General features: G+C 63.2%; 3 non-coding genes and 1 pseudogene across 3 annotated transcripts; all 4 read right to left on the minus strand.

The window, feature by feature from the left end:
- Nucleotides 1-3,512: 3,512 nt before the first annotated feature.
- LOC142864458 (uncharacterized) lies at nucleotides 3,513-3,631 on the minus strand (annotated as a pseudogene).
- Nucleotides 3,632-7,399: 3,768 nt separating this feature from the next.
- On the minus strand, nucleotides 7,400-7,518 carry LOC142864380 (5S ribosomal RNA). Its single transcript, XR_012914938.1, has one exon. It is a non-coding gene; the product is annotated as a 5S ribosomal RNA (ribosomal RNA).
- Nucleotides 7,519-11,339: 3,821 nt separating this feature from the next.
- LOC142864381 (5S ribosomal RNA) lies at nucleotides 11,340-11,458 on the minus strand. Its single transcript, XR_012914939.1, has one exon. It is a non-coding gene; the product is annotated as a 5S ribosomal RNA (ribosomal RNA).
- A 3,821-nt stretch (nucleotides 11,459-15,279) lies between these two features.
- Nucleotides 15,280-15,398, minus strand: LOC142864408 (5S ribosomal RNA). The gene has a single exon (XR_012914966.1). It is a non-coding gene; the product is annotated as a 5S ribosomal RNA (ribosomal RNA).
- Nucleotides 15,399-15,707: the final 309 nt, after the last annotated feature.

Here is a 15,707-nt window from a genome sequence, read left to right on the forward strand (position 1 = left end):
GGAGCCCTCCCAGCCCCCCTCGTCTCCTCGCCCGGCCTCCTTCACCTACCCGCTGCCCACCCCCAGCGCGTCGCTGCCTGCCGCTGACTGCGCACGCGCGGGACGCTCGCCCTTTGACCCCAGCCAGGGGCCGCCCTCCCCCACAACCCCTTTCAGCTGCGCCCCCCCCCCTCGCCCTGTGGGTGGGCTGCCGCCTATTCCCCCGGGCCAGGGCTGGGGCACAGCCAGTGTATGGGGCGTCTCTCTCTGGGGATGTGTCCCATGGGTGGGGTGGGGTGGCGTGGTTTGGGGGGCGCTGAAGAAATCAGTCCCCTCCATCTCCTACCTCTGGAAAACGCCCAAGCCCGTGGAGAACTGCCGGCACCGCTTCGTGGGGGCCGGGACCCTCCTCCGTGTCCTCCTGTGGCCCAGTCCAAGGGGCCTGGGCCTGGCCGGGGCTGCATTGGACCCCGACCACCCTGGCGTGTGGACTCGCTAAAAATCGGCCATTAGATATTGGATTCCAGCTTCCTGGAGGTCATTTCACTAATGAGTGCACCGGAAAGAGTTTCCTAATCCATCTGTGAGGGTGGCAACTGAAAGAGAATTTGAAAGCTGACAGAATAGGCGAGGGAAGGCATAGGAGATTTCCACACCCAGCAAGGAAGACTTTCCCGAAATGGAAGAAAGAAACGAGCAAACAGAGACACCGGTAGCCCGCCCGGAAAAGAGTCTGCCCCTGAGAGAAAGCACCCTGACCAGGTTCACCCGTGGGTGGGTGGCGAGCTAGCGGCGTTCAGAAGAGCGAGGCCCGCAGTCTGTGCGGAAGACACCTGCGCTCGGGTGTGTGTGGCGGCGCGATTCACAAGCAGCTCTAGACGTTAAACCAAGGAGAAGCCAGGGAGTTCCCAACGCCCCAGGTGTCCTCAGCCCACGACTGGCTGCTGTGGGAATGCGAAGCCCGGCTCCTTGTCTCAGAGCGGGGTTCCCAGGAGGATCAGGCTGAAGCTGGGACTCGGCCTCAAAGTGTCCCCTCGCATGGCCACCCCCTTCCCCTTCCTGCTCCTCTACTCCTGGTGCCCCTCCATCCAGGGGCCAGACCTTAAAGAGTCACCGCAAGAGAATCCTGGTCCCAAAGGAGCCTTCTGGGGGACCGGTGCTGACAGAGGTTGTGGGCATGGCCCGCTGGGGCTCTGCCCGACCCAGGGCTGAGAGATGCCACCTCCCAGCTCTGGGTCCCTGCAGGAAGTGTTGGCAAGCACAGGGCCGGTCCTCCAAAGGCCCAGGTGCAGGGAGCCCAGGCCAAGCAGCCTGTGGAAGAAGCCACTTGCCGTGCCACCCCGGGAACAGGACTGCAGGCCCCGGCCCTTCCCACCTCCTCCTCCTCCTCCTCCTCCTCCCCCCCCGCCCCCCCCCACAGGGCACAGGGCTCAGAGACACCTCAGACTCTTGCTACCCAAAGTGCAAAGGGCATCAGTTGCTCCTCCAACCCCCCCGCCCAGCAGACCACGTTGTCCAGCCAGCCCCCGGGCCTCCCTGGGGTGCCCAGCACAAAAGTGCAGACACCCACCGGACCCTCAATCTCAGTTTTCGGATGTTTTTGCCACTCTAAGGACCCGCAGGCCAGCTGGGCCTTCGGGCAGGACAGAGAGCCCCGGAATCCGACGTGGAGAGCTGCGTGTACGTCCCCATCAGGAGGCGGTCCCCACCTCCGCGGCTCTCCCCTTGCGGGGAGCGGCAGCCCAGCCGGCAGCCGCAGGGCCTCAGGGAAGACACCAGGCTGGGCCCCCGCGGCACAGCGGGGGCACGTCCCCCGCACTCACGCGACTTAGGGACGGCTGCTGGAGACTGCTGCGGCCACCCTGCTGCCGGGTTTCTGGAGGGCTTCCTGGAAGCAGCGTCCACACCAAGCCCTTGGAAGGCCCGGGCGACGGAGGAGCCGGTCAGGCAGGGGCCGAGGACGGTGAGAGGCCGGGCGGGAAGGAGCGTGTCAGGCAGGGGCAGAGGACGGTGACCGGCCGGGCGGGGAGGAGCCGGTCAGGCGGGGGCCCAGGACAGTGACGGGCCTGGCCGGGGAGGAGTGCGTCAGGCAGGGGCAGAGGAGACGGGCTGGGTAAGGGTTAGGGTTACAGTTAGGGCACAATTCACAATCGCAAAGACGTGGAAGCGACCCGAGTGCCCATCCATCCAGGAGTGCATCAATAAAATGTGGCGCGTGGACACCACGGAGTGCCATTCGGCTGTGAGGAGCAGCCGTGAGAGGGCGCCTCTCGTGTTCTCCTGGCCAGAGCTGGAACCCGTTCCAGTAAGCCAAGTATCCCAAGAATGGACACACGAGCACCACGTGAGCGCGCTCACCGGCAAATTGGTACGAACGGATGGACGCCTAAGTGGACAGAGAGGAATCACCTTCATCGGGTGGGTGTCGGGCGGGTGGGGGGAGGGGAGGGGCATACACATCCATTAGGCATGGGGTGGGTGCGCACCGACTGGGGGATGGGCGCACTTGAAGCTCTGACCCGAGGGGGGAGGCTTGGAGAGGGCAAGGCACCCGACCTTAACATTGGTACCCCCACAATACGCTGGAACAACATGAGAGGTATATGAATAAGAACACAGGGGGGGCCGGGCGCGGTGGCTCACGCCTGTAATCCTAGCTCTCTGGGAGGCCGAGGCGGGCGGATTGCTCCAGGTCAGGAGTTCGAAACCAGCCTGAGCAAGAGCGAGACCCCGTCTCTACTAAAAATAGAAAGAAATTAATTGGCCAACTAATATATATAGAAAAACACAGCCGGGCGTGGTGGTGCATGCCTGTAGTCCCAACTACTCGGGAGGCTGAGGCAGCAGGATTGCTTGAGCCCGGAGATTGAGGTTGCTGTGAGCTAGGCTGACGCCATGGCACTCACTCTAGCCTGGGCAGCAAAACGAGACTCTGCCTCAAAAAAAAAAAAAAAAAAAGAACGCAGGGGGGAGGGGGGCACGGGCGTCACATGTCACCTGAATACTTGTACTCCCATCATCTGCTTGAAGAGAGAGAGAAAAGAAAATGCAATCCTAGAGGTAAGAGACACTTTTTAAAAATAATGAATCCGAAGAGAAAAGTAAAAGGAGGCCTGTGGAGCAGGTCTGGGTGTGACTCCGGATCCCCCAACATCAGGTGCCACCACCAAAGATTCCTGCGTGTAGCCCATAGAACCCCAAAAGCAACGGGACGAGTTCTGGTCACATACTCCCTCAAAATGACATCCTGGCCTTCTTCTGGAACTCCCTCCCCTCTCAGACTCTCAAGGTTTCCTCCAGCGTGTCGGTTCCCACAGAGCAGACCTTTGGTCTGAGACCTGACAGTCCAGATGCCACGCATGCTGCCGCGTGGCGGCGGTGTCGCGGCTTGGGACAAGAGGAGGCCCCACGGTGCGGGCTGGGGCGCCAGGCACCGCGCGGGCGCTGAGGGTGGGGGTGACCCCCACCCCGGGCCGCCGCCGCGCTCCCAGAAAGGGGACAGAACAAGAGGCAAAAAAAAAAAAAAAAGCAGCAGCCTGTGGCACCCGGTATTCCCAGGCGGTCTCCCATCCAAGTACTAACCGGGCCCGACCCTGCTTAGCTTCCCAGACCAGACGAGATCGGGGGCGTTCAGGGTGGTGTGGCCCTAGACGGCGGCGGAGGGCGCCCCTGCCCCGCTCAAGAAGCCGAGCCTCTCTGGGCTTCCCCGCCGCCGCCTCCCGCGCCGGGCCGGGCCGGTTGAGTTCGCCGGCCGGGTCCCGCGGGCTCCCAGGGACGGGGGTGATGGGCGGGGCGGGGCGGGGCGGGGCGGGGCGGGGCGGGGGGCTGTCTCTCTATACACACACACACACACTCACACTCACTCACACTCACACAAGATGCGCCTCCACGGCTGGACTCGCCAAGGTGGAGCCCTCCCAGCCCCCCTCGTCTCCTCGCCCGGCCTCCTTCACCTACCCGCTGCCCACCCCCAGCGCGTCGCTGCCTGCCGCTGACTGCGCACGCGCGGGACGCTCGCCCTTTGACCCCAGCCAGGGGCCGCCCTCCCCCACAACCCCTTTCAGCTGCGCCCCCCCCCTCGCCCTGTGGGTGGGCTGCCGCCTATTCCCCCGGGCCAGGGCTGGGGCACAGCCAGTGTATGGGGCGTCTCTCTCTGGGGATGTGTCCCATGGGTGGGGTGGGGTGGCGTGGTTTGGGGGGCGCTGAAGAAATCAGTCCCCTCCATCTCCTACCTCTGGAAAACGCCCAAGCCCGTGGAGAACTGCCGGCACCGCTTCGTGGGGGCCGGGACCCTCCTCCGTGTCCTCCTGTGGCCCAGTCCAAGGGGCCTGGGCCTGGCCGGGGCTGCATTGGACCCCGACCACCCTGGCGTGTGGACTCGCTAAAAATCGGCCATTAGATATTGGATTCCAGCTTCCTGGAGGTCATTTCACTAATGAGTGCACCGGAAAGAGTTTCCTAATCCATCTGTGAGGGTGGCAACTGAAAGAGAATTTGAAAGCTGACAGAATAGGCGAGGGAAGGCATAGGAGATTTCCACACCCAGCAAGGAAGACTTTCCCGAAATGGAAGAAAGAAACGAGCAAACAGAGACACCGGTAGCCCGCCCGGAAAAGAGTCTGCCCCTGAGAGAAAGCACCCTGACCAGGTTCACCCGTGGGTGGGTGGCGAGCTAGCGGCGTTCAGAAGAGCGAGGCCCGCAGTCTGTGCGGAAGACACCTGCGCTCGGGTGTGTGTGGCGGCGCGATTCACAAGCAGCTCTAGACGTTAAACCAAGGAGAAGCCAGGGAGTTCCCAACGCCCCAGGTGTCCTCAGCCCACGACTGGCTGCTGTGGGAATGCGAAGCCCGGCTCCTTGTCTCAGAGCGGGGTTCCCAGGAGGATCAGGCTGAAGCTGGGACTCGGCCTCAAAGTGTCCCCTCGCATGGCCACCCCCTTCCCCTTCCTGCTCCTCTACTCCTGGTGCCCCTCCATCCAGGGGCCAGACCTTAAAGAGTCACCGCAAGAGAATCCTGGTCCCAAAGGAGCCTTCTGGGGGACCGGTGCTGACAGAGGTTGTGGGCATGGCCCGCTGGGGCTCTGCCCGACCCAGGGCTGAGAGATGCCACCTCCCAGCTCTGGGTCCCTGCAGGAAGTGTTGGCAAGCACAGGGCCGGTCCTCCAAAGGCCCAGGTGCAGGGAGCCCAGGCCAAGCAGCCTGTGGAAGAAGCCACTTGCCGTGCCACCCCGGGAACAGGACTGCAGGCCCCGGCCCTTCCCACCTCCTCCTCCTCCTCCTCCTCCTCCCCCCCCGCCCCCCCCCACAGGGCACAGGGCTCAGAGACACCTCAGACTCTTGCTACCCAAAGTGCAAAGGGCATCAGTTGCTCCTCCAACCCCCCCGCCCAGCAGACCACGTTGTCCAGCCAGCCCCCGGGCCTCCCTGGGGTGCCCAGCACAAAAGTGCAGACACCCACCGGACCCTCAATCTCAGTTTTCGGATGTTTTTGCCACTCTAAGGACCCGCAGGCCAGCTGGGCCTTCGGGCAGGACAGAGAGCCCCGGAATCCGACGTGGAGAGCTGCGTGTACGTCCCCATCAGGAGGCGGTCCCCACCTCCGCGGCTCTCCCCTTGCGGGGAGCGGCAGCCCAGCCGGCAGCCGCAGGGCCTCAGGGAAGACACCAGGCTGGGCCCCCGCGGCACAGCGGGGGCACGTCCCCCGCACTCACGCGACTTAGGGACGGCTGCTGGAGACTGCTGCGGCCACCCTGCTGCCGGGTTTCTGGAGGGCTTCCTGGAAGCAGCGTCCACACCAAGCCCTTGGAAGGCCCGGGCGACGGAGGAGCCGGTCAGGCAGGGGCCGAGGACGGTGAGAGGCCGGGCGGGAAGGAGCGTGTCAGGCAGGGGCAGAGGACGGTGACCGGCCGGGCGGGGAGGAGCCGGTCAGGCGGGGGCCCAGGACAGTGACGGGCCTGGCCGGGGAGGAGTGCGTCAGGCAGGGGCAGAGGAGACGGGCTGGGTAAGGGTTAGGGTTACAGTTAGGGCACAATTCACAATCGCAAAGACGTGGAAGCGACCCGAGTGCCCATCCATCCAGGAGTGCATCAATAAAATGTGGCGCGTGGACACCACGGAGTGCCATTCGGCTGTGAGGAGCAGCCGTGAGAGGGCGCCTCTCGTGTTCTCCTGGCCAGAGCTGGAACCCGTTCCAGTAAGCCAAGTATCCCAAGAATGGACACACGAGCACCACGTGAGCGCGCTCACCGGCAAATTGGTACGAACGGATGGACGCCTAAGTGGACAGAGAGGAATCACCTTCATCGGGTGGGTGTCGGGCGGGTGGGGGGAGGGGAGGGGCATACACATCCATTAGGCATGGGGTGGGTGCGCACCGACTGGGGGATGGGCGCACTTGAAGCTCTGACCCGAGGGGGGAGGCTTGGAGAGGGCAAGGCACCCGACCTTAACATTGGTACCCCCACAATACGCTGGAACAACATGAGAGGTATATGAATAAGAACACAGGGGGGGCCGGGCGCGGTGGCTCACGCCTGTAATCCTAGCTCTCTGGGAGGCCGAGGCGGGCGGATTGCTCCAGGTCAGGAGTTCGAAACCAGCCTGAGCAAGAGCGAGACCCCGTCTCTACTAAAAATAGAAAGAAATTAATTGGCCAACTAATATATATAGAAAAACACAGCCGGGCGTGGTGGTGCATGCCTGTAGTCCCAACTACTCGGGAGGCTGAGGCAGCAGGATTGCTTGAGCCCGGAGATTGAGGTTGCTGTGAGCTAGGCTGACGCCATGGCACTCACTCTAGCCTGGGCAGCAAAACGAGACTCTGTCTCAAAAAAAAAAAAAAAAAAAAGAACACAGGGGGGAGGGGGGCACGGGCAACACATGTCACCTGCATACTTGTACTCCCATCATCTGCTTGAAAAGAGAGAGAAAAGAAAATGCAATCCTAGAGGTAAGAGACACTTTTTAAAAATAATGAATCCGAAGAGAAAAGTAAAAGGAGGCCTGTGGAGCAGGTCTGGGTGTGACTCCGGATCCCCCAACATCAGGTGCCACCACCAAAGATTCCTGCGTGTAGCCCATAGAACCCCAAAAGCAACGGGACGAGTTCTGGTCACATACTCCCTCAAAATGACATCCTGGCCTTCTTCTGGAACTCCCTCCCCTCTCAGACTCTCAAGGTTTCCTCCAGCGTGTCGGTTCCCACAGAGCAGACCTTTGGTCTGAGACCTGACAGTCCAGATGCCACGCATGCTGCCGCGTGGCGGCGGTGTCGCGGCTTGGGACAAGAGGAGGCCCCACGGTGCGGGCTGGGGCGCCAGGCACCGCGCGGGCGCTGAGGGTGGGGGTGACCCCCACCCCGGGCCGCCGCCGCGCTCCCAGAAAGGGGACAGAACAAGAGGCAAAAAAAAAAAAAAAAGCGGCAGCCTGTGGCACCCGGTATTCCCAGGCGGTCTCCCATCCAAGTACTAACCAGGCCCGACCCTGCTTAGCTTCCGAGACCAGACGAGATCGGGGGCGTTCAGGGTGGTGTGGCCCTAGACGGCGGCGGAGGACGCCCCTGCCCCGCTCGAGAAGCCGAGCCTCTCTGGGCTTCCCCGCCGCCGCCTCCTCCCGCCCCAGGCCCCGCCTCCCGCCCCAGGCCCCGCGCCGGGCCGGGCCGGTTGAGTTCGCCGGCCGGGTCCCGCGGGCTCCCAGGGACGGGGGTGATGGGCGGGGCGGGGCGGGGTGGGGGGCTGTCTCTCTCTACACACACACACACACACACACACTCACACTCACTCACACTCACACAAGATGCGCCTCCACGGCTGGACTCGCCAAGGTGGAGCCCTCCCAGCCCCCCTCGTCTCCTCGCCCGGCCTCCTTCACCTACCCGCTGCCCACCCCCAGCGCGTCGCTGCCGCTGACTGCGCACGCGCGGGACGCTCGCCCTTTGACCCCAGCCAGGGGCCGCCCTCCCCCACAACCCCTTTCAGCTGCGCCCCCCCCTCGCCCTGTGGGTGGGCTGCCGCCTATTCCCCCGGGCCAGGGCTGGGGCACAGCCAGTGTACGGGGCGTCTCTCTCTGGGGATGTGTCCCATGGGTGGGGTGGGGTGGCGTGGTTTGGGGGGCGCTGAAGAAATCAGTCCCCTCCATCTCCTACCTCTGGAAAACGCCCAAGCCCGTGGAGAACTGCCGGCACCGCTTCGTGGGGGCCGGGACCCTCCTCCGTGTCCTCCTGTGGCCCAGTCCAAGGGGCCTGGGCCTGGCCGGGGCTGCATTGGACCCCGACCACCCTGGCGTGTGGACTCGCTAAAAATCGGCCATTAGATATTGGATTCCAGCTTCCTGGAGGTCATTTCACTAATGAGTGCACCGGAAAGAGTTTCCTAATCCATCTGTGAGGGTGGCAACTGAAAGAGAATTTTAAAGCTGACAGAATAGGCTTGGGAAGGCATAGGAGATTTCCACACCCAGCAAGGAAGACTTTCCCGAAATGGAAGAAAGAAACGAGCAAACAGAGACACCGGTAGCCCGCCCGGAAAAGAGTCTGCCCCTGAGAGAAAGCACCCTGACCAGGTTCACCCGTGGGTGGGTGGGTGGCGAGCTAGCGGCATTCAGAAGAGCGAGGCCCGCAGTCTGTGCGGAAGACACCTGCGCTCGGGTGTGTGTGGCGGCGCGATTCACAAGCAGCTCTAGACGTTAAACCAAGGAGAAGCCAGGGAGTTCCCAACGCCCCAGGTGTCCTCAGCCCACGACTGGCTGCTGTGGGAATGCGAAGCCCGGCTCCTTGTCTCAGAGCGGGGTTCCCAGGAGGATCAGGCTGAAGCTGGGACTTGGCCTCAAAGTGTCCCCTCGCATGGCCACCCCCTTCCCCTTCCTGCTCCTCTACTCCTGGTGCCCCTCCATCCAGGGGCCAGACCTTAAAGAGTCACCGCAAGAGAATCCTGGTCCCAAAGGAGCCTTCTGGGGGACCGGTGCTGACAGAGGTTGTGGGCATGGCCCGCTGGGGCTCTGCCCGACCCAGGGCTGAGAGATGCCACCTCCCAGCTCTGGGTCCCTGCAGGAAGTGTTGGCAAGCACAGGGCCGGTCCTCCAAAGGCCCAGGTGCAGGGAGCCCAGGCCAAGCAGCCTGTGGAAGAAGCCACTTGCCGTGCCACCCCGGGAACAGGACTGCAGGCCCCGGCCCTTCCCACCTCCTCCTCCTCCTCCTCCTCCTCCTCCCCCCCGCCTCCCACCTCACAGGGCACAGGGCTCAGAGACACCTCAGACTCTTGCTACCCAAAGTGCAAAGGGCATCAGTTGCTCCTCCAACCCCCCCGCCCAGCAGACCACGTTGTCCAGCCAGCCCCCGGGCCTCCCTGGGGTGCCCAGCACAAAAGTGCAGACACCCACCGGACCCTCAATCTCAGTTTTCGGATGTTTTTGCCACTCTAAGGACCCGCAGGCCAGCTGGGCCTTCGGGCAGGACAGAGAGCCCCGGAATCCGACGTGGAGAGCTGCGTGTACGTCCCCATCAGGAGGCGGTCCCCACCTCCGCGGCTCTCCCCTTGCGGGGAGCGGCAGCCCAGCCGGCAGCCGCAGGGCCTCAGGGAAGACACCAGGCTGGGCCCCCGCGGCACAGCGGGGGCACGTCCCCCGCACTCACGCGACTTAGGGACGGCTGCTGGAGACTGCTGCGGCCACCCTGCTGCCGGGTTTCTGGAGGGCTTCCTGGAAGCAGCGTCCACACCAAGCCCTTGGAAGGCCCGGGCGACGGAGGAGCCGGTCAGGCAGGGGCCGAGGACGGTGAGAGGCCGGGCGGGAAGGAGCGTGTCAGGCAGGGGCAGAGGACGGTGACCGGCCGGGCGGGGAGGAGCCGGTCAGGCGGGGGCCCAGGACAGTGACGGGCCTGGCCGGGGAGGAGTGCGTCAGGCAGGGGCAGAGGAGACGGGCTGGGTAAGGGTTAGGGTGACAGTTAGGGCACAATTCACAATCGCAAAGACGTGGAAGCGACCCGAGTGCCCCTCCATCCAGGAGTGCATCAATAAAATGTGGCGCGTGGACACCACGGAGTGCCATTCGGCTGTGAGGAGCAGCGGTGAGAGGGCGCCTCTCGTGTTCTCCTGGCCAGAGCTGGAACCCGTTCCAGTAAGCCAAGTATCCCAAGAATGGACACACGAGCACCACGTGAGCGCGCTCACCAGCAAATTGGTACGAACGGATGGACACCTAAGTGGACAGAGAGGAATCACCTTCATCGGGTGGGTGTCGGGCGGGTGGGGGGAGGGGAGGGGCATACACATCCATTAGGCATGGGGTGGGTGCGCACCGACTGGGGGATGGGCGCGCACCGACTGGGGGATGGGCGCACTTGAAGCTCTGACCCGAGGGGGGAGGCTTGGAGAGGGCAAGGCACCCGACCTTAACATTGGTACCCCCACAATACGCTGGAACAACATGAGAGGTATATGAATAAGAACACAGGGGGGGCCGGGCGCGGTGGCTCACGCCTGTAATCCTAGCTCTCTGGGAGGCCGAGGCGGGCGGATTGCTCCAGGTCAGGAGTTCGAAACCAGCCTGAGCAAGAGCGAGACCCCGTCTCTACTAAAAATAGAAAGAAATTAATTGGCCAACTAATATATATAGAAAAACACAGCCGGGCGTGGTGGTGCATGCCTGTAGTCCCAACTACTCGGGAGGCTGAGGCAGCAGGATTGCTTGAGCCCGGAGATTGAGGTTGCTGTGAGCTAGGCTGACGCCATGGCACTCACTCTAGCCTGGGCAGCAAAACGAGACTCTGTCTCAAAAAAAAAAAAAAAAAAAAAGAACACAGGGGGGAGGGGGGCACGGGCAACACATGTCACCTGCATACTTGTACTCCCATCATCTGCTTGAAAAGAGAGAGAAAAGAAAATGCAATCCTAGAGGTAAGAGACACTTTTTAAAAATAATGAATCCGAAGAGAAAAGTAAAAGGAGGCCTGTGGAGCAGGTCTGGGTGTGACTCCGGATCCCCCAACATCAGGTGCCACCACCAAAGATTCCTGCGTGTAGCCCATAGAACCCCAAAAGCAACGGGACGAGTTCTGGTCACATACTCCCTCAAAATGACATCCTGGCCTTCTTCTGGAACTCCCTCCCCTCTCAGACTCTCAAGGTTTCCTCCAGCGTGTCGGTTCCCACAGAGCAGACCTTTGGTCTGAGACCTGACAGTCCAGATGCCACGCATGCTGCCGCGTGGCGGCGGTGTCGCGGCTTGGGACAAGAGGAGGCCCCACGGTGCGGGCTGGGGCGCCAGGCACCGCGCGGGCGCTGAGGGTGGGGGTGACCCCCACCCCGGGCCGCCGCCGCGCTCCCAGAAAGGGGACAGAACAAGAGGCAAAAAAAAAAAAAAAAGCGGCAGCCTGTGGCACCCGGTATTCCCAGGCGGTCTCCCATCCAAGTACTAACCAGGCCCGACCCTGCTTAGCTTCCGAGACCAGACGAGATCGGGGGCGTTCAGGGTGGTGTGGCCCTAGACGGCGGCGGAGGACGCCCCTGCCCCGCTCGAGAAGCCGAGCCTCTCTGGGCTTCCCCGCCGCCGCCTCCTCCCGCCCCAGGCCCCGCCTCCCGCCCCAGGCCCCGCGCCGGGCCGGGCCGGTTGAGTTCGCCGGCCGGGTCCCGCGGGCTCCCAGGGACGGGGGTGATGGGCGGGGCGGGGCGGGGTGGGGGGCTGTCTCTCTCTACACACACACACACACACACACACTCACACTCACTCACACTCACACAAGATGCGCCTCCACGGCTGGACTCGCCAAGGTGGAGCCCTCCCAGCCCCCCTCGTCTCCTCGCCCGGCCTCCTTCACCTACCCGCTGCCCACCCCCAGCGCGTCGCTGCCGCTGACTGCGCACGCGCGGGACGCTCGCCCTTTGACCCCAGCCAGGGGCCGCCCTCCCCCACAACCCCTTTCAGCTGCGCCCCCCCCTCGCCCCGTGGGTGGGCTGCCGCCTATTCCCCCGGGCCAGGGCTGGGGCACAGCCAGTGTACGGGGCCGTCTCTCTCTGGGGATGTGTCCCATGGGTGGGGTGGGGTGGCGTGGTTTGGGGGGCGCTGAAGAAATCAGTCCCCTCCATCTCCTACCTCTGGAAAACGCCCAAGCCCGTGGAGAACTGCCGGCACCGCTTCGTGGGGGCCGGGACCCTCCTCCGTGTCCTCCTGTGGCCCAGTCCAAGGGGCCTGGGCCTGGCCGGGGCTGCATTGGACCCCGACCACCCTGGCGTGTGGACTCGCTAAAAATCGGCCATTAGATATTGGATTCCAGCTTCCTGGAGGTCATTTCACTAATGAGTGCACCGGAAAGAGTTTCCTAATCCATCTGTGAGGGTGGCAACTGAAAGAGAATTTTAAAGCTGACAGAATAGGCTTGGGAAGGCATAGGAGATTTCCACACCCAGCAAGGAAGACTTTCCCGAAATGGAAGAAAGAAACGAGCAAACAGAGACACCGGTAGCCCGCCCGGAAAAGAGTCTGCCCCTGAGAGAAAGCACCCTGACCAGGTTCACCCGTGGGTGGGTGGGTGGCGAGCTAGCGGCATTCAGAAGAGCGAGGCCCGCAGTCTGTGCGGAAGACACCTGCGCTCGGGTGTGTGTGGCGGCGCGATTCACAAGCAGCTCTAGACGTTAAACCAAGGAGAAGCCAGGGAGTTCCCAACGCCCCAGGTGTCCTCAGCCCACGACTGGCTGCTGTGGGAATGCGAAGCCCGGCTCCTTGTCTCAGAGCGGGGTTCCCAGGAGGATCAGGCTGAAGCTGGGACTTGGCCTCAAAGTGTCCCCTCGCATGGCCACCCCCTTCCCCTTCCTGCTCCTCTACTCCTGGTGCCCCTCCATCCAGGGGCCAGACCTTAAAGAGTCACCGCAAGAGAATCCTGGTCCCAAAGGAGCCTTCTGGGGGACCGGTGCTGACAGAGGTTGTGGGCATGGCCCGCTGGGGCTCTGCCCGACCCAGGGCTGAGAGATGCCACCTCCCAGCTCTGGGTCCCTGCAGGAAGTGTTGGCAAGCACAGGGCCGGTCCTCCAAAGGCCCAGGTGCAGGGAGCCCAGGCCAAGCAGCCTGTGGAAGAAGCCACTTGCCGTGCCACCCCGGGAACAGGACTGCAGGCCCCGGCCCTTCCCACCTCCTCCTCCTCCTCCTCCTCCTCCTCCCCCCCGCCTCCCACCTCACAGGGCACAGGGCTCAGAGACACCTCAGACTCTTGCTACCCAAAGTGCAAAGGGCATCAGTTGCTCCTCCAACCCCCCCGCCCAGCAGACCACGTTGTCCAGCCAGCCCCCGGGCCTCCCTGGGGTGCCCAGCACAAAAGTGCAGACACCCACCGGACCCTCAATCTCAGTTTTCGGATGTTTTTGCCACTCTAAGGACCCGCAGGCCAGCTGGGCCTTCGGGCAGGACAGAGAGCCCCGGAATCCGACGTGGAGAGCTGCGTGTACGTCCCCATCAGGAGGCGGTCCCCACCTCCGCGGCTCTCCCCTTGCGGGGAGCGGCAGCCCAGCCGGCAGCCGCAGGGCCTCAGGGAAGACACCAGGCTGGGCCCCCGCGGCACAGCGGGGGCACGTCCCCCGCACTCACGCGACTTAGGGACGGCTGCTGGAGACTGCTGCGGCCACCCTGCTGCCGGGTTTCTGGAGGGCTTCCTGGAAGCAGCGTCCACACCAAGCCCTTGGAAGGCCCGGGCGACGGAGGAGCCGGTCAGGCAGGGGCCGAGGACGGTGAGAGGCCGGGCGGGAAGGAGCGTGTCAGGCAGGGGCAGAGGACGGTGACCGGCCGGGCGGGGAGGAGCCGGTCAGGCGGGGGCCCAGGACAGTGACGGGCCTGGCCGGGGAGGAGTGCGTCAGGCAGGGGCAGAGGAGACGGGCTGGGTAAGGGTTAGGGTTACAGTTAGGGCACAATTCACAATCGCAAAGACGTGGAAGCGACCCGAGTGCCCCTCCATCCAGGAGTGCATCAATAAAATGTGGCGCGTGGACACCACGGAGTGCCATTCGGCTGTGAGGAGCAGCGGTGAGAGGGCGCCTCTCGTGTTCTCCTGGCCAGAGCTGGAACCCGTTCCAGTAAGCCAAGTATCCCAAGAATGGACACACGAGCACCACGTGAGCGCGCTCACCAGCAAATTGGTACGAACGGATGGACACCTAAGTGGACAGAGAGGAATCACCTTCATCGGGTGGGTGTCGGGCGGGTGGGGGGAGGGGAGGGGCATACACATCCATTAGGCATGGGGTGGGTGCGCACCGACTGGGGGATGGGCGCGCACCGACTGGGGGATGGGCGCACTTGAAGCTCTGACCCGAGGGGGGAGGCTTGGAGAGGGCAAGGCACCCGACCTTAACATTGGTACCCCCACAATACGCTGGAACAACATGAGAGGTATATGAATAAGAACACAGGGGGGGCCGGGCGCGGTGGCTCACGCCTGTAATCCTAGCTCTCTGGGAGGCCGAGGCGGGCGGATTGCTCCAGGTCAGGAGTTCGAAACCAGCCTGAGCAAGAGCGAGACCCCGTCTCTACTAAAAATAGAAAGAAATTAATTGGCCAACTAATATATATAGAAAAACACAGCCGGGCGTGGTGGTGCATGCCTGTAGTCCCAACTACTCGGGAGGCTGAGGCAGCAGGATTGCTTGAGCCCGGAGATTGAGGTTGCTGTGAGCTAGGCTGACGCCATGGCACTCACTCTAGCCTGGGCAGCAAAACGAGACTCTGTCTCAAAAAAAAAAAAAAAAAAAAAAGAACACAGGGGGGAGGGGGGCACGGGCAACACATGTCACCTGCATACTTGTACTCCCATCATCTGCTTGAAAAGAGAGAGAAAAGAAAATGCAATCCTAGAGGTAAGAGACACTTTTTAAAAATAATGAATCCGAAGAGAAAAGTAAAAGGAGGCCTGTGGAGCAGGTCTGGGTGTGACTCCGGATCCCCCAACATCAGGTGCCACCACCAAAGATTCCTGCGTGTAGCCCATAGAACCCCAAAAGCAACGGGACGAGTTCTGGTCACATACTCCCTCAAAATGACATCCTGGCCTTCTTCTGGAACTCCCTCCCCTCTCAGACTCTCAAGGTTTCCTCCAGCGTGTCGGTTCCCACAGAGCAGACCTTTGGTCTGAGACCTGACAGTCCAGATGCCACGCATGCTGCTGCGTGGCAGCGGTGTCGCGGCTTGGGACAAGAGGAGGCCCCACGGTGCGGGCTGGGGCGCCAGGCACCGCGCGGGCGCTGAGGGTGGGGGTGACCCCCACCCCGGGCCGCCGCCGCGCTCCCAGAAAGGGGACAGAACAAGAGGCAAAAAAAAAAAAAAGCAGCAGCCTGTGGCACCCGGTATTCCCAGGCGGTCTCCCATCCAAGTACTAACCAGGCCCGACCCTGCTTAGCTTCCGAGACCAGACGAGATCGGGGGCGTTCAGGGTGGTGTCGCCCTAGACGGCGGCGGAGGGCGCCCCTGCCCCGCTCGAGAAGCCGAGCCTCTCTGGGCTTCCCCGCCGCCGCCTCCCGCCCCAGGCCACGCGCCGGTTGAGTTCGCCGGCCGGGTCCCGCGGGCTCCCAGGGATGGGGGTGATGGGCGGGGCTGGGCGGGGCGGGGCGGGGCGGGGTGGGGGGCTGTCTCTCTATACACACACACACACACTCACACTCACTCACACTCACACAAGATGCGCCTCCGCGGCTGGACTCGCCAAGGTGGAGCCCTCCCAGCCCCCCTCGTCTCCTCGCCCGGCCTCCTTCACCTACCC

The sequence above is a fragment of the Microcebus murinus genome, chromosome 25 (genome assembly GCF_040939455.1).
Source record: "Microcebus murinus isolate Inina chromosome 25, M.murinus_Inina_mat1.0, whole genome shotgun sequence".
NCBI lineage: Eukaryota > Metazoa > Chordata > Mammalia > Primates > Cheirogaleidae > Microcebus > Microcebus murinus.